The sequence below is a fragment of the Podarcis muralis genome, chromosome 7 (genome assembly GCF_964188315.1).
Source record: "Podarcis muralis chromosome 7, rPodMur119.hap1.1, whole genome shotgun sequence".
In the NCBI taxonomy this organism is placed as follows: domain Eukaryota; kingdom Metazoa; phylum Chordata; class Lepidosauria; order Squamata; family Lacertidae; genus Podarcis; species Podarcis muralis.
The window spans coordinates 3,108,300-3,127,309 of record NC_135661.1 but is presented as its reverse complement, the minus strand read 5'-3'; the positions used below and the strand labels follow the sequence as shown (position 1 = coordinate 3,127,309).

The following is a 19,010-nucleotide window of genomic DNA, read 5'->3' as shown; positions in this document are numbered from 1 at the left end:
GTGTGAGTTTCTTGTGGCTGTTTAGCTGCTCTCTCTGGGCAAAGGTCAGAGGGGGCAGGGCTTCTGTTGAGGTAGGTGATTAGCTGTGGGAGGAGCTTATCAGAGTTTGCAGGGCAGCAGCTGAAGAAGGTGCAAAAAAGGGTTTTCTTGTGTGTGTTACTTGTGGCTGATTAGCTGCTCTCTCTGGGCAAAGGTCAGAGGGGGCAGGGCTTCTGTTGAGGTTTGATCCATCTTTTAGATTTAGGGGAGCTAGTCTCACACGTTTGTTGGCAGAGAACTAGGGGGTTTTTTGGGGGGAGTTATTTGTCCTGTCTTCACGCTTTTTTATGATGGAAGACCGCTGTAGTCACCCCCAACGACATGTTCTCAAGATGGAGGGTGAGGGAACAGCTGCAGTCGCCTGTGATTCCTGCGCAATGTTTGCCATCTTGCCAAAGGTTGCAGGCAGCTTTACTTGCAGCAATTGCATGTTGATTGCACTCTTACAAGACAAAGTCCAGCAACTGGAGGAACGTGTAGCTACGCTCCAAAGAATTAGAGAGCTAGAGCTCTTCTTGGAAGCAACAGAGCACACCGTCTCCACCAAGGAGGAGACAGGGGACTCCCCTGAGAAGGAGGCTAGTTCACCAACACAGGAGCCAGATATATGGAGAAACGTGACTCAAAGAAGTAGGAGGCCCAGGGTTCGCTCTGATTGTTTAGAAATACACAATCGCTTTGAGGTCCTCTCCCCTAGCATGGAAGACGAAGAGCAGACCCCATTTGAGGATCTCTCCGTCATTACAGTCGATCAGGTATATGAGGACGAGCAGCAAAGTCAGTCCTCAGGGAATGTCCAGGCGACCTTGGAACGGACAGCTCACGGAAGAACCCCGACCAAACCTAAGAGGAGGCGTGTAGTGGTGATAGGGGATTCCCTACTGAGGGGAACAGAAGCAGTGATCTGTGGGCCTGACAAGATGTCTCGGGAAGTGTGCTGTCTCCCCGGGGCTAAGATCCAAGATGTAACTGAACGACTGCAAGGAATCATAAAACCCACTGACAAATACCCCTTCCTCTTGGTTCATGTGGGAACCAATGACACTGCAAGCAATAACCTCCAGAGGATCAAAAGAGACTACGAGGCTCTGGGCAGGAAATTGAAGCAATTAAATGCACAAATTGTCATCTCATCTGTCCTCCCAGTTGAACGACGTGGCCCAGGGAGAGAGGGAAAAATAGTGGAAGTGAACAACTGGCTTCGCAAATGGTGTAAACAGGAACGGTTTGGATTCTTAGATCACGGGCTGCAGTTTCTTAAAGATGGACTTCTGGCAAGCGATGGGCTGCACCTCACAACGGTTGGGAGGAATGTTTTTGCCAAAAATCTCAGAAACCTCATCAGGAGGGCTTTAAACTGACTAATGTGGGGGAGGGAGACAGTGCTCCTGAAGGTAGGAGTCTATCAATTGATGAAGATGATCATCCAAATGTCATAGACCAAATGGAGCAAACAGCACACAGACCTAGTGGTGAGAGGAAAAAATCCTTAAATAAGAGACACGGGGGAATGATTAATGGACTTCAATGTCTGTACACTAATGCGCAAAGCATGGGAAATAAACAAGATGAGCTTGAGCTCTTGGTACAGCAAACTAAATATGACATAATAGGCATCACTGAAACCTGGTGGGATAAGTCCCACGATTGGAATGTAATAATGGAGGGATACAATCTATTTCAGAGAAACAGACCAGACAAGAAAGGAGGAGGAGTGGCATTATATGTCAGGGATGTGTATACCTGTGAAGAGATCCAAGATTTAGAACCTCAAAGCCAAAGTGAGAGCATTTGGGTCAAAATTAAGGGAGAGAAGAATAACAGAGACCTCATTGTGGGAGTTTACTATAGATCCCCAAGCCAAACGGAGGACATAGATGATGCCTTCCTGGAACAGATGGCCAAGCATGCAAAAGGAAGGGAGATAGTAGTAATGGGGGACTTCAATTACCCGGATATTTGTTGGATGTCAAACTCAGCCAAGAGCATAAGGTCAAACAGATTCCTCACTGGCCTTGCAGACAACTTCATTGTCCAGAAAGTGGGAGAAGCAACAAGAGGAACAGCCATTTTAGATCTGGTCCTAACCAATGTTGATGACCTGGTTAGTGGGGTAGAAGTGGAAGGATCATTAGGCGCGAGTGATCATGCTCTTCTGAAGTTTACTATACAGCGGAAAGGAGCAGCCAAGCATACTAGGACTCAATTTCTTGACTTTAAGAAAGCCGACTTCATAAAACTTAGGGAAGTGCTGGGTGAGATCCCATGGACAGTAATACTAAAAGGAAAGGGAGTTCATGATGGCTGGGAGTTTGTTAAGAGGGAGATAGTAAAAGCACAACTTCAGGCAATACCAATGAGACGGAAACATGGAAGGTGCCTAAAGAAGCCAGGGTGGCTACCTAAAGAACTTTTAACTGAGTTAAGATTTAAAAAGGATGTGTACAAAAAATGGAAAAGGGGGGAAACCACCAAAGAGGAATTCAAACAAATAGCCAGCACGTGTAGACACAAAGTCAGAAAAGCTAAAGCACAGAATGAACTCAGGCTTGCTAGAGAGGTTAAAAGCAACAAAAAAGGCTTTTATGGGTATGTTCGTAGCAAAAGGAAGAACAAAGAAACAGTGGGGTCATTCAGAGGAGAAGATGGTGAAATGCAAACAGGGGACACAGAAAGGGCTGAACTCCTCAATGCCTTCTTTGCCTCAGTCTTCTCCGATAAAGAAAACAATGCCCGACCTGAAGAATTTGGAGCAAATGATTCAGCAGAGGAAACACAGCCCAGAATAACTAAGGAGATAGTACAAGAATACTTGGCTAGTCTAGATGTATTCAAGTCTCCAGGGCCAGATGAACTGCATCCAAGAGTATTAAAAGAAGTGGCAGATGTGATCTCAGAACCACTGGCAGTCATCTTTGAGAATTCCTGGAGAACAGGCGAAGTCCCGGCAGACTGGAGGAGGGCAAATGTTGTCCCTATTTTCAAAAAGGGGAAAAGAGAGGACCCAAATAATTACCGCCCAGTCAGTCTGACATCAATACCAGGGAAGATTCTGGAGCAGATCATTAAGCAAACAGTCTGTGAGCACCTAGAAAGGAATGCTGTGATCACCAATAGTCAGCATGGATTTCTGAAAAATAAGTCATGTCAGACTAACCTGATCTCGTTTTTTGACAGAATTACAAGCCTGGTAGATGAAGGGAACGCAGTGGATGTAGTCTACCTTGATTTCAGCAAGGCATTTGACAAGGTGCCCCATGATATTCTTGTAAAGAAGCTGGTAAAATGCGGTCTTGACTATGCTACCACTCAGTGGATTTGTAACTGGCTGACTGACCGAACCCAAAGGGTGCTCATCAATGGTTCCTCTTCATCCTGGAGAAGAGTGACTAGTGGGGTGCCACAGGGTTCTGTCTTGGGCCCGGTCTTATTCAACATCTTTATCAACGACTTGGATGATGGACTCAAGGGCATCCTGATCAAATTTGCAGATGACACCAAACTGGGAGGGGTGGCTAACACCCCAGAGGACAGGATCACACTTCAAAACGACCTTGACAGATTAGAGAACTGGGCCAAAACAAACAAGATGAATTTTAACAGGGAGAAATGTAAAGTATTGCACTTGGGCAAAAAAAATGAGAGGCACAAATACAAGATGGGTGACACCTGGCTTGAGAGCAGTACATGTGAAAAGGATCTAGGAGTCTTGGTTGACCACAAACTTGACATGAGCCAACAGTGTGACGCGGCAGCTAAAAAAGCCAATGCAATTCTGGGCCTCATCAATAGGAGTATAGCATCTAGATCAAGGGAAGTAATAGTGCCACTGTATTCTGCTCTGGTCAGACCTCACCTGGAGTACTGTGTCCAGTTCTGGGCACCACAGTTCAAGAAGGACACTGACAAACTGGAACGTGTCCAGAGGAGGGCAACCAAAATGGTCAAAGGCCTGGAAATGATGCCTTATGAGGAACGGCTAAGGGAGCTGGGCATGTTTAGCCTGGAGAAGAGGAGGTTAAGGGGGGATATGATAGCCATGTTCAAATATATAAAAGGATGTCACATAGAGGAGGGAGAAAGGCTGTTTTCTGCTGCTCCAGAGAAGCGGACACGGAGCAATGGATCCAAACTACAAGAAAGAAGATTCCACCTAAACATTAGGAAGAACTTCCTGACAGTAAGAGCTGTTCGACAGTGGAATTTGCTGCCAAGGAGTGTGGTGGAGTCTCCTTCTTTGGAGGTCTTTAAGCAGAGGCTTGACAACCATATGTCAGGAGTGCTCTGATGGTGTTTCCTGCTTGGCAGGGGGTTGGACTCGATGGCCCTTGTGGTCTCTTCCAACTCTATGATTCTATGATTCTATGATTCTATGATTCTATGATTCATGTGGTGTGGTGCCCTCCATATCTTTTGGGTGAAGGTGCATTGCCCAGTCCAGGACCAGCAGCGTATTCAGGGCACCCCATTAGAGGGTGGAAGTCTCTGTCCAGAAGCCAAGCATGGGGCAGGCGGGCCTTAGAGCTTCCAGCAAATGGCCTTAGCATGGCCACCTCAGTAGCTTGGGGTCTCGGAGAGGCCAAAGTCCTTGGCATAACCCTGAAAATGTTTCAGCCCTCCGGCAGCAGGCTAGGACAAATAGACACCCGATGCCTGCGCCAAAATTCCACCTACTTCTGCAGTCAATAAAGCTGTGGCCATTTTTAATCCAGATTGTTGTCTGGTTGAGTTTATTTTATCACTCCTTGTTTTAGTCACTGCCTGGGGGAGAGTGGAGTTGCGACTGAGGCCACAATTGCCTCTTACTCAGACCAGAGACAACCAGTGTGGTGGTGGGGGGGGCCCTCCACATACAGTATTTTGGAATTCAGCTCCCATCAGCTGAATCAGTGATCAAGGGTGATAGGAATTGTAGTCCTCAACATCTGGAGGCACTGCATTGCCAACCCCTATACTAGACGAACAAGGCAGCTTTGTGGGAGGGGAATTTATGTGTGTTTCTTTTTTAGGTGCTGAACTCCAAGGCAATACGGGCCGATTCCCTCATTGGGGTCTTCAGGGTGCAATTTGGGCTGATATCTACAGAGAGGCAGAAATCAAGAGGTGCCTCCCTGCTGGTGCTGCTCAGTGGGCCTGAACTCAGGACGGGGCCTTGAGCTGCCCTGGGCTGGCCCCCAAGACAAGGGAAAGAGTCTTTTTCAGAAGTTCTGATCTCTCAGCCAAGCTTTTGACATTCATTCATTCATTCATTGTTTGTTTGTTGTTTTACCACTGGTAGCACTCAACATCTGGCAACATCCAACACTTAAACAGGCTCTATTTATGGCAGCTAATTACATTAGAGCAACAACTACTAAATGCAATGTTATATTAGGGTAACGTTTGCCTGTACAGGCATACATCAGTGAAAATGCCATACAAAAAGGCATGATCATAGGGGAGAGTGCTTGCAAACATGTCTATATTTGTCAAAACTGCATTTAAGAATTAGGGGAAATTCACACTAAGAAAACCAAATTGCTGCAGAAATGTGAAGAACTGAATTTAAGATTGGAAAAAGGAGAAACTTAGAAAACCAGAATTTGTAAATCCCTAGTCCCAGCTCATACCTTGGGTTGGTTTCCTTGGAGTGAAGGCCACGGAAGGCTGATGGTGATTTCTGTGGTAGAAGGTTTATAAACACAGGCTGAGCATGTTCTGGAAGGTTTACAGCATTAATCTTCCAGCTGATCATCTCTTCCTCCTACTTTAGGTTCCTGGGATGGGTCACCAAAGCCATAGCTTTGGATTCTTGCAGAGAGCAAGTCAGGCCTCTGTGTCTCTTCTGTAGCTCCAGCCCCCAGACGGCCATTCTCCTGTGTCCTTTTCCACACAGAAAAGGTCTTGAAGACGTCCCCTTTAGCCAGGGAGAGGGAGGGAGACACACCATCTTCCACTGACCACCCAGAAGAGCCTCCAGAGATTTAGAGTTTCTGTGACAACACATTAGCATACATTACAATACAGATACTTAATAGACCTGCCTATGCTATTTCCTTAATAAAGAAGCATTTGACCATTTTAGCAATCTCCCCTATTCCTGTGGAACCCCATTTTAGTTATAAAATCACAGGATTGGAAGGGAACCCCACCTCCCGCAAAAAGGAAAAACCACCACAATTTAGTCTAACCACAATCTCTTTGCAATATTCTGAATTGCCCTGAAATTTCCCCACAGCTCAATTTTTCCTTTCCTTGACAATTCCTGTAACTCCTTCTGTTTTTCTCTCTCTGCAGATTGAGATCGAGCTTGTGTATGAATCTCCAGGTACTTTTGTCTTGAGCCAGTGGCGAGTTTGAGGGCTCTTGGGAGGCAGGGTGTCCAAGACCCTTCAGCCACTGTTCCCTTCCTCCGCCCTCCATTGGGCTTTGTGCTCCATCCTCACATCACAAGCTCCATGGATGTTTTTGGTGTCAGATCCTGTTAATTGTCCTACTGGTTGTTTTGTGCTAATATGCTTTTTATATTGTAGTGCATTATATTTGTATTACATATTACAGCTGTTGTGCTGCTACTATATTTAAATTGCCTATTTTCTATGTATGTTTGTGGGAAATGAAATGTAAACCGGCTATTGTAGGACATGGGATGGTATTACTACGCTATAGAGCCCGTCAGATTTGAGTATATGGTGATGGCAGTTGAAGGCAATTGAGAGTGAGAGCTAGTGAGGCAATGTAAGCAATCGGATTAACCTTTTCACAAGGAGTGCCTCAAAGAATTGGAAAAGGAAGCCCTCATCAACAGGGCCAAAACCATTCATGGAAACTTGTGAAAAGTTTCAGCTCAGACCTCAGATTTAGGGCTTGACAGCTTATATTACCTACAGAGTAAGGAAAGAGGGACTCTGACCAGGTCACACAGTTTTATATTGACGTTTGACAAAAAGGAAGCATCCTTGTGATACTGTTACTCATAGCAACTCCCTTGCGAGGACTTTTTAGTTAAGAGAAAAGGTGGGCAAGAGGTGAAATGACAGAGGTGTCTAAAATGATGCCTGGCCTGGAGAAAGTGGACAGAGAAATGTTTTTCTCCCTCTCTCATAACACCTGAACTCATGAACAACCAATGATGTTGGAAGATTCAGGACAGATAAAAGAAAGCCCTTCTTCACAAAGCAGTTAAACAGTTAAAATATTGAACTGTGGAACTCACTGCCACAGGAGGCAGTGATGGCCGCCATCGAGGATGGCGTTAAAAAAGGATGGAGGAAAAGGCTGTCCTTGGCAATCAATGGCTGCTGGCCATGATGACTATGCTCTGCCTCCATGGCTGGAGGCAGCAAGGCTTCTGAAGACCAGCTGCTGGAAACCCCGGGGGAGAGAGGGCTCTTGGGCTCGGGTCCCAAAGGGATCTGACAGGCCCTGGTGAGAAGAGGATGCTGGCCAAGCCTGATCCAGCAGGATCTTCGAATGTTTTTCAAATGAATGTCTGTCCACAATTAGATGGCCCTTCTGGATGGTGTGAATGTTGGCTCTTGTTCTTTTCCCTAGGTCATGCTCTGATGGGCAAATGGCTGAGCCTCTATGACCCAGCTAATCTCAATGCCGGACTAAGGGGCTATGTGAAAGTTCACCTCTGTGTCCTTGGAGCTGGAGATCAGGCGCCGGTAAAAATCTTTACATTACAACATCTTCACCACCTCAACAGAGGCTTGTCACGGGCATTCAAGTTCATGTGATGCCATTGGCAGCTATTAAAATGATGGGGTGCCTTGTTTGGATCATTTTTCAAGACTGGTAGGTCAGACGCCTGTGGGACGCGGGTGGCGCTGTGGGTAAATCCTCAGCACCTAGGGCTTGCCGATCGCATGGTCGGCGGTTCGAATCCCCGCGGCGGGGTGAGCTCCCGTCTTTCGGTCCCAGCTCCTGCCCACCTAGCAGTTCGAAAGCACCCCTAAAGTGCAAGTAGATAAATAGGTAGCGCTTTCTAGCGGGAAGGTAAACGCCGTTTCCGTGTGCTGCGCTGGTGCCAGCTCGCCAGAGCAGCTTTGTCACGCTGGCCACGTGACCCGGAAGTGTCTCCGGACAGCGCTGGCCCCCGGCCTCTTAAGTGAGATGGGCGCACAACCCCAGAGTCGGTCACGACTGGCCTTCGGGCAGGGGTACCTTTACCTTTACCTAGGTCAGACGCCAACTTGCTAAATGGTTTAGTAGAGCAGGACAGGCTGACTAGACAAGCAGAACTCTTGGTGGCCTTGTACCAGCAGCCTAAATAGGAAGAACTTGGGATTTTAGCAGCAACATTTTTAAGAAGATAAATATTATCTATACCTGGGTCCTGCTACAGGATGCCAACATCAGCTCAGTTAGTTAGAGTGTGGTGTTGAGAACATCAAGGTTGCGGGTTCAGTAAGGGACAGCTGCATATTCCTGAACTAGATGATCCTCAGGATCCGTTCCAACTATGATTCCATGATTCTACTATGTGGGGTCCCCACCCAAATTCCTATGCCAGACTGGGATGGTGGATATGGAGTGTTAGACTTATTCCTGTGGGGAACAAGGTTCAAACTCCTATTTTGCCCTGAAGCTCAGTGGGTGAATGGGGTCCAGTTGCTCCATCTTGACCTTACCACCTGTCTCGATTTGCACCTGCCCCTACATTAAAAACTTCACAGGAAAGCTGCTTGGGGTTCCCCCACTATCTAAAGGGCCTTTCCGGTAGTAGCACTCCAGCCATGGAACACCCTCCCCAGAGAAGTTTGCCTGAAGCCTGTCTTTTGTTTGTTGTTGCTTTTCCTTCTCTCACCTTTTGCAGATAATTTTAATTGCTCTTGCAATTCTGTGGTCTTTATTTAAGTTTTATTTGCGCCTATATTTGAACTGTTGCAGACTTTTCCAGGAACATGAACAAGCAGCGGGAAAAGACCTATAATTAATTCATTTCCTTACCTCATAAGGTTGTTTTGAAAACAGAACCATGAATTCTACTCTGAGTACCTGGCTAAATCGAAAAGGCCCACCTTACACCATTGCCTGCCCCCATGTGGCCCTCCTGTGTGGCTCACCACAGGAAGAAGCTACAGGACAGCAGGTCCCACATGCCAGATCTACTGTTTTCTTGGGAGACGGCATGCCTGTTAAACTGGGTTGAGTTTTCCACAGCTTTCCTTGCATAACTGTCGGCTGGTTCCAACATTGCATTTGTTCCCGCTACAGTGTTTGTGCTTCTTTTGCAGCTGCCACTGAAATGAACACAGAAAATGCCCTGTTTGAATCTGAAACTCCCTCCGTGTTCTGTAGAGATGGTCTGTGACAGCTTTCACCCACCTAGGGCCCTCCCGATATTTGAGACTGAAAAAGGATTATGGGGAAGGGAGCTCCCTGACAGAGCACCTGCTTTGCTTGCAGGAAGTCCTGCCCCCCCCCCCCCCCGCATCTCCAGGTGGGGCAGGGAATGTCTCCCATCCAAAGTCTTGGGAGCCATTGCTGGTCAGTGTGGACAGCACTGTGCCAGGTAGGCCAATGGCCTGATCCATGACAAGGCAGCTTCCTGTGTTCCCATCCATCCCCACCAGCACAGCTGGGGCAGGCTGGGGCTGATGGGGGTTGTGAGCCAAAAACATCTAGAGGGCCACCAGCATCTGGGTCACAGGTTTATGTTGCGCCTTTCTCTTCTCCAAGGATGCAGCCCATTTGCCAGACAGTGGCGATTTGGAAGCCAACCTCCTGCAGGCAGCAGTAATGCCAGCAGTACGCAGAGCCATGCTCCAGCTCTTTGTATACCGAGCAGAAGATTTGTCTCCAAGTAAGTTTGCCCCCCCCTCTCCACACACACACACACACACACACACACTATTACTTCTGTTTGGCCAGTGCTTTCTGGGCACAAGTTCGAGAAGTTTTTCGTTTGCCCGTCTGCTTTCCCCAGAAAACTCACTGTTTACTGCTGAATCTGGTGGCAGTTTTAGTCTTGCTTTAGGTGTTTTTGTTGTCTCAAGTGTTATTAACGGTTTTAAATTACCTTATGTGTAAATTGCCTTGAGAAGGAGGTTAATAAATCAATGGTGTGGGGGTGGGATGGGGGGTGTATGTATGGGGTATTTTTTTAAAAAAGACCTGATGAAAAATCAACAGCCTTTTTGATGGGTTATTCTTCTCTTTTTGGATGATGAATTATTCTTAATGTCAGTAGGAATTGGTGGTGTTTGTTTTTTCCTCTTCCTTCTCCCTTTTCCCCCTCTGCTATATTTGTAATAAAACACACACATAAGAGCACCTCTGTGCAAATAAATAAAAAGAGGGAAGAGAGAATCCCACTTTTTTTCCAGAGCAACTACAGTGGTGCCCCGCAAGACGAATGCCTCGCAAGACGAAAAAACCGCTAGACGAAGAGAATCGCGGAACGGATTTCTGCAGTTCAAAAGCACACCAGTGCAAGTAGATAAATACCGTTGTTGTTGTTGTTGTTGTTGTTGTTGTTGTTTGCTCTATAAGACGCACTTTTCCCCTCCTAAAAAGTATGGGGAAATGTGTCTTCATTTTATGGAGTGAATGCTATCGCTGAAGCCAGAAGAGCAAGAGGGATTGGTGCGCAGCGATCCCTCTTGCTCTTCTGGCTTCAGGGATAGCCACGCAAAGCCTCATGAGCGCAGTGGGAGCATTCCTCCCTCTTCACTCAAGAGGCTTTGCATTGCTTTCTTGTTTCTTGTTTTCCTCCTCTAAAAACTAGGTGCGTCTTATGGTTGGGTGTGTCTTATAGAGCGAAAAATACGGTAGGTGCTGCTGTGGCAGGAAGGTAAACGGCATTTCCGTGTGCTCTGGTTTCCGTCACGGTGTCCTGTCCGGTTTAGACATGCTGGCCACATGACCCGGAAAGCTGTCTGCGGACAAATGCTGGCTCCCTCAGCCTGAAAGCGAGATGAGCGCCACACCCCATAGTGGCCTTTGACTGGACTTAACCGTCAAGGGGGCCCTGACCTTTTACCTTTCCATAGATAGACCCAAGCTCCCAGAGTTTACCAAACTATTTTTAAAGTCAGCAAAGACTGGGCCAAAGGACTCTAGGGTTTTTGCATAAAGAAGGTGCGGTAGAGCATGTGCAGAGTGCTTCCCCACCTAGTCGCTCACAGCAACCAAAAGTGCCACCTGAGAGGCGAGGTTTCCTGGACACAAAGCACCTATCCCTCATTTTGGAAATTGATCACTGGCAATGGACAACAAAGTGCAATGGCTAAGGAAACTTGTGACTCTCCAAACATGGTTGGATTGCCAACTCCCATCAGCCAGCATGGCCAATAGGGACAAGGATGGGATTTGTTGTCCATCAACCAGGCTGCCTGGCCATGCATAAAAAAAAAGATGGCAGAACTGAGAAGGAACAGGGGCAGTAAAGGCAAGTGATGGTCTGGTTCATTGATGGGGAACCTGCAGCATTTGAGATGAGATTCCACTTCCCATCAGCCGCAGCTGCCATGGTCAGTGGTCCCTAGGGGCAGTGAAGACAAGTGACGGTCTAGTTCAGAGGTGGAGAAACAGTAGCCCTCCAGCCAACATGGCCAGCGGTCAGAGCTGTGATGCAAGGTATAAAGGTAAAGGGACTCCTGACCATTAGGTCCAGTCGTGACCGACTCTGGGGTTGCGGCGCTCATCTCGCTTTATTGGCCGAGGGGAGCCGGCGTACAGCTTCTGGGTCATGTGGCTAGCATGACTAAGCCGCTTCTGGCAAACCAGAGCAACACACGGAAACACCGTTTACCTTCCCGCCGGAGCGGTACCTATTTATCTACTTGCACTTTGACGTGCTTTTGAACTGCTAGGTTGGCAGGAGCAGGGACTGAGCAACGGGAGCTCACCCCGTCGCGGGGATTCGAACCGCCGACCTTCTGATCGGCAAGTCCTAGGCTCTGTGGTTTAACCCGCAGCGCCACCCGCGTCCCATTGATGCAAGGTATTGGGGGCTGTAAAGGCAAGTGATAGTCTAATTCACGGCTCAGAAAATTACAGCTAGCTCTCCAGTTGCAGCTCATCCCAGCACTTAGATTCTTGCTGGGAACACCTTGAACCCTGGGTGCTGCATCCGAAGGCTAAAAGCTGTCGCTTTCCCCTTTCCTTCTGCACAGGTGTCCTCAACGTCGGGCAGGACCGCAGCTCGTACCAGCCCATCGACCACCTGGAGCCGCCGCGCCCCTACCCAGACGTGGCTACCAAGGCCTCCCCACCTCCTCCTTATTGAGGCGTCCCCTGAACCGTCCAAAGAACACTGGGCCCTTTCCTTTCTGCGCTGGGGAACAAAACCGTCTTCGCCACTTAGCCCCAACCCCACTTCTTCCTCCCCACCAGAGGAAGCGTGGTTTCTAAAAACCAGTCTAGGAGGGGAGGAAAAAAACTTTGGCAACAAAGCAGCCTGTGGCTTCGACTTGAGGGTTTTGTCATAGTTTCTGCTGCGAATCCAGAGCGCACCTTGGACAACGATGTTTTAAAGTCCCCCCCCCCCCCGATCCCAGAAATGTCATATGTACAACTCTCTGCAATTTCCTTCTGCAATAGCAAAGTTCTCTGTATTTTTTTCCAGCCACATTGATGCTGATCGATTCAGCCTCTCAAGGCTACCCTGGGAAGAGTAGCCCCCCCCCAATAAAATAGTCCCCCCCCCTCACTAAGAGACTCAGTAAGAGAGTTGTTAGCTGGAGGATCTGCCTGCTTACAGGAGCCAGCTAATATTATTTCCAAAGAGCAATCCATGCCCTCGCCCATTGCTGCAACTGTGCCATTTTTCTGCCGATGATTTGCTGCAGGCACACACCTTCTGATGACTGCTGTAGGTGTGCTGATCGTTTTTCTCTCTCAAAAACACTTTTGTGCCTTAGAGAAAACACACAGCCTTCCTTTCTTCCCCTGTTCTTTGTATGTATGATTGTTTTCCTAGAGAAAATTAAAGAACCCTTTTAATAAAACGTTTCAGTCTTGAGTTTGATCATGTGGCTTCTTTCTGCTAGGCTCGCTTCTTGGTTTGAGCTGTAACAGCTGAGGGGTGGGGGTGGGGGACAGAAGTCATAGAAGAATCATAGAGGTGGAAGGGACCCTGGGGATCATCTAGTCCAACTCTCTGCAATGCAGGAATACGCAGTTGTCCCATACGGGGATTGAACCTGCAACCTTGGCATTCTCAGCACCATGCTCTAACCAACTGAGCTGCTCAAAGGCCCATCTAGTCCAGCATCCCATGGTTGCAAACCAGATGCAGCAAGGGAAAACCCACAAGCAGGACACAAGCTCCAAAGCACTCGCCCCGTAATAATAAACCACAATAGCCAGTTGTCCCGCGTGAATTTGTCCCATGGACTGCAAGAAGATCAAACCTATCCATTCTTTTTTTTTTTAATAACTTTTATTTCCAATATTCACTCTTTTAAAATCACAATAGAAAAGAAAAAAAAAGACATCGCAAAATAAACAGATGTAGACAATAAAATATCAAGACGTAAATACATTTCTCCGAAAGTATTAATTATCATAATATCATTCTGACTTCCCTCCACCGCGATTTAAGCTATATCCCATTGATACCCTTCTTGCAGTTCCTTCTTTCTACCTTTATCTTTACTTCGCAGATTCTATAATTCACCTACTGTTATTTTAATATTACCTAAGTTTTTCTCCATGTATGATATAAATTTGTTCCAATCATTAATAAAGATTTTATTACTCTGATGCCTGATCTTCTGTGTCATTTTTGCTAGCTCAGAGTACTCAAATAGCTTGATTTGCCATTCACTTATAGTTGGTATTTTAGATGATTTCCAGTTCTGTGCCAACAGCAGTCTTGCTGCTGTCGTTGCATACTGGAACATGGTTTGGTCTTCTTTTCTAATCTCCTCACCGACCATTCCCAGAAGAAATGCTTCTGGTTTTTTAGGAAATGTGTATTTCAGTATCTTTTTCAATTCATCATAGATAGAACCCCAGAACCTCTTCACTTCTTCACATGACCACCACATATGATGGAAGTCTCCCTCTTTTTTTTTACATTTCCAACATCTTTTGTCTCCAGTCTTGTACATTTTTCCAAGCTTAACAGGAGTAATATGCCAACGATACATCATTTTTTCCATATTTTCACGGAGGCTAACGCATGCTGTAAATTTCATGTCCTTAGTCCAAAGTTTCACCCATCTCTCATATTCTAAACTATATCCCAAATCTACGGCCCACTTTATCATGACCTCCTTCACCTCCTCGTCTTTTGTATCCCATTCCAGTAATTGATTGTACATTTTGGATAGAAGCTTACTCTTTCCTTCTAATATTTCCACTTGGAATTTTGATTTTTTCTCATTCATCCCTATTTTTTTGTGTTCATTCCATAGGGCGTTAATTTGGTGAACCTGTAACCACCCTATTGATTTATCTTTTAGTTCTTCAAATGATTTAATTCTCCACCCCTTATCCGATTTGGTCAGGAGATCTTTGTAGGTCCATCTTTGGCTTCTCGTGTTTAAATTTTTAAGGGATGAGATATTAACTGGAGATAGCCACCAAGGTATGCCCTTTTCCAACAGTCTTTTAGTTCTATTCCAAACCTCTAACAACGCTCCTCTAACAATGTGGTGGGAGAAACCCTTATGCACCCTTTCTTTATCTTGCCATAAATAGGCATGCCAGCCAAATCTAGCATCAAATACTTCCAGGTCTAACACATCTAAGTTTTCCAGAACTATCCAGTCCTTAACCCAACATAGGCATGCAGCCTCATAATATAATTGCAAATTTGGGACGGCAAACCCCCCTCTTTCTCTCCTGTCTGTGAGCAGTTTAAACTTAATTCTTGCTCTCTTCCCCTGCCAGATAAACCTGGACAGGGTCCTCTGCCATTCCTTAAACATTGTTGTTCCTCTGATTACTGGAATATTCTGAAATAAAAATAATATTTTTGGAAGGATGTTCATTTTTATGGCTGCCATTCGTCCCTCCCAGGAGAGTGTTAATCTACTCCAGATGTCTAAATCTTTTTTAATCTCACTCCAGGTTTTTTTGTAATTATTTTCCACTAAATTTATATTTTTTGTAGTTACCCAAATACCCAAATACTTCACCTTTTTCACTACCTTAATTCCTGTTTGTTGTTCTAATTGATTTCTTAAGTCTTCCGCCAAATTCTTAGTCAGTATTTTTGTCTTATTTTTATTTAACTTAAACCCAGATAACTTCCCAAACTCCTCAAGCACTTCCAAGACTTTTTCCACGCTTTTTAGTGGCTCTTCTAATGATATCACTAGATCATCGGCGTATGCCTTTAATTGATATTCCTTCACTCCAAGTTTAATTCCTCTTATTTCCGGTGTTTCCCTTATTTTATTTGCAATTATCTCCAGTACCATAATAAACAGGAGGGGGGACAGAGGGCACCCCTGTCTTGTACCTTTTGATATCATAAATGAGTCTGTTAAATTATTATTAATAATTAATTTCGCTCTTTGGCTCGAATAAATTGCTTTGATACCCTCCAAGAAGGGCCCCTCTATCCCTACCCTTTCCATACACTTTACAAGGAAACACCAGGATACATTGTCGAAAGCTTTTTCGGCGTCGACGAATACCAGAGCTGCAGGAATTTCATTTTTAAACTCTAAATATTCAATGATGTTTATTATATTTCTTATGTTGTCCTTCAGCTGTCTGCCTGGCAAAAAACCGGCTTGGTCTTTATGAATTGATTTTATCAAATATTTTTTCAGTCTTTTTGCCATTATCTCAGCAAATATTTTATAATCGTTATTGAGTAGTGATATCGGCCTATAGTTTTTTACGTCAAGTTTATCCGCCTCCGGTTTTGGTATTAGGGTAATATGGGCCTCTCTCCACGAGTCCGGTATCCTCCCTCCCTGTAAGATATTATTAAATACGTCACATAAGACAGGTGTTACATATTCCTCCAGGACTTTATAATATTTTTGTGACAGACCATCTGGACCTGGAGCTTTCCCTGGTTTCATTTTTTTAATAGCCTCCTTAACCTCATCCGTCGTTATTGGTTTATTTAGATGGGATTTTTCATCGTCTGTCAGCCGCTCACCCCCATTTTTCTCCAAATATCTTTCTATTTCTATTGTATCTTCATCCTCCTTTCTTTTGTACAAGGTTTCATAGAACTGAAGAAACTTTTCCTTTATTTCATTTGGGTCTTCTATTATATGTTCCTCTATTTTAATCTTATTAATCACCATTTGTTTTTTCCTTTTCCTTAATTGCCATGCTAACAATCTCCCCATCTTGTTTGCAGACTCAAAGTATTTTTGTTTCATTGATTTTATCCTCCATTCTACCTCTTGCCCTAATAATGTTGAGTATTGAGTTTGCAGCACTTTGGCTATTTGTTTCATCTTTTCATCCTCTGGGTTTATTATTAATTTTTCCTCACATTCTTTCAGTTGTTTCACTATTTCTTCCTTTTTTAATTCTCTTAACTTCCTTCTATAACTATTCTGTTGAATCAAGAATCCCCTGAGGACCGCTTTACTTGCTTCCCAGACTATGTCAATTTTGGTTCCTTTGTTTAAATTCCATTCAAAATACTCTTTCAGGGTGTTTTTTGCTTTCTCAATAATCTCTTCGTTTTCTAATAGGTATTCGTTCATTCTCCACCTGTACTGTCCCAGTGATCTACTTTTTATTTCCAAAATAATTGGGTTGTGATCGGAGAGTGTTCTAGGTTCTATCTCACATTTCCTTGTTCTTAATGATAACTCTCTTGAAATCCAAATCTGATCGATTCTGCCCCAACTCTGATGTACATCTGAAAAGTGTGTAAATTGTCTTATTGTTGGGTTTTTGTACCTCCAAATATCAATCAGATCTAAATTTTCCTGTAAATCTTTAAAAGATTTTGGGAGTTTCCCTTGGTTCGTCTTTCTCTTTTTTTCACTCCTATCCATTTCAGGGTCGGGGACTCCATTTAGGTCTCCTAAAAGAATTAATTTGTGGCTCTCTAATTCTAATAACATTTGTTCCAGTTTTTTAAAGAACCTATCCATTCTTAAGAAAATCAGCCCTAAGTGCTCACTGGAAGGACAGATCCTGAAGCTGAGGCTCCAAGACTTTGGCCACCTCATGAGAAGAGAAGACTCCCTGGAAAAGACCCAGATGTTGGGAAAGATGGAGGGCACAAGAAGAAGGGGATGACAGAGGACGAGATGGTTGGACAGTGTTCTCGAAGCTACCAGCATGAGTTTGACCAAACTGCGGGAGGCAGTGGAAAACAGGAGTGCCTGGCGTGCTCTGGTCCATGGGGTCACGAAGAGTAAGACATGACTAAACGACTAAACAACAACAACAACACATAGTTGTAATTCAACCAGTGTTTAATTGCTTTTTCATTGTTGATTTTCCCGCCTGGCCCCAATATTTTTAGCTTGTCTTATTTTCATCCGTGAGCTGCCTTGAGTCCCCGTCAGGAAAATAAATATGTGATCATTCTAATAATAAATTCAAGCCAGGCATTTTTCATCCCTATATACAATGCTGGCAAGAGAGGAAGGGCACCCATAACTTAAAGTGCGGAGGTGAAACAAGCATATGATCCTCAGATGAAGCGTGTCATAGAAATTTGATGTATTTATTTTACTTTAATAAATATAATAATGATATTGCCTTGACCTGCTTGGCCAAAAAAATCTCACATGGCTTTTGGATTCAGCAAAACCCAGGGGGACCGCAGTGAAACTGCAAGGCCACACCTGCACACTCCTGGCCCATTGTCCCAGGCCAGGTGAGCAAGAGGTCTCCTTTCCACTGACATCATTGCACTCCTGATGTTGCCATAAATAACGCTGTGACCTCATGTCTCCAGGGGCTTGGGGGCCCCTAGCAACGCTGGTGTGGAGGAGCCACATTATCAGAGAGTTTTTATTTCCTTTTGCCCCCTGAAGATTACAGATTTTTTTGTTTGTTTGTTTGTTTAGTCGTTTAGTCGTGTCCGACTCTTCGTGACCCCATGGACCAGAGCACGCCAGGCACTCCTGTCTTCCACTGCCTCCCGCAGTTTGGTCAGGCTCATGTTTGTAGCTTCGAGAACACTATCCAACCATCTCATCCTCTGTCGTCCCCTTCTCCTAGTGCCCTCCATCTTTCCCAACATCAGGGTCTTTTCCAGGGAGTCTTCTCTTCTCATGAGGTGGCCAAAGTATTGGAGCCTCAACTTCACGATCTGTCCTTCCAGTAAGCACTCAGGTCTGATTTCCTTAAGAATGGATGCGTTTGATCTTCTTGCAGTCCATGGGACTCTCAACAGTCTCCTCCAGCACCATAATTCAAAAGCATCAATTCTTCGGCGATCAGCCTTCTTTATGGTCCAGCTCTCACTTCCATACATCACTACTGGGAAAACCATGGCTTTAACTATACGGACCTTTGTTGGTAAGGTGATGTCTCTACTTTTTAAGATGTTGTCTAGATTTGCCATCGCCTTTCTCCCAAGGAGCAGGCGTCTTTTAATTTCGTGACTGCTGTCACCATCTGCAGTGATCATGGAGCCCAAGAAAATAAAATCTCTCACTGCCTCCATTTCTCCCCCTTCTATTTGCCAGGAGGTGATGGGACCAGTGGCCATGATCTTCGTTTTTTTGATGTTGAGCTTCAGACCATATTTTGCGCTCTCCTCTTTCACCCTCATTAAAAGGTTCTTTAATTCCTCCTCACTTTCTACCATCAAGGTTGTGTCATCTGCATATCTGAGGTTGTTGATATTTCTTCCGACGATCTTAATTCCGGCTTGGGATTCATCCAGCCCAGCCTTTCGCATGATGAATTCTGCATATAAGTTAAATAAGCAGGGGGACAATATACAGCCTTGTCGTACTCCTTTCCCAATTTTGAACCAATCAGTTGTTCCATATCCAGTTCTAACTGTAGCTTCTTGTCCCACATAGAGATTTCTCAGGAAACAGATGAGGTGGTCAGGCACTCCCATTTCTTTAAGAACTTGCCATAGT

The 19,010-nt window shown here is 45.2% G+C and overlaps 1 long non-coding RNA gene across 1 annotated transcript; it reads left to right on the top strand.

Moving 5' to 3' along the window:
- The first annotated feature begins 9,447 nt into the window (after positions 1-9,447).
- On the top strand, positions 9,448-12,977 carry LOC144328340 (uncharacterized). The gene is made up of 2 exons (XR_013393521.1): positions 9,448-9,829; positions 12,144-12,977. It is a non-coding gene; the product is annotated as an uncharacterized LOC144328340 (long non-coding RNA).
- Positions 12,978-19,010: the final 6,033 nt, after the last annotated feature.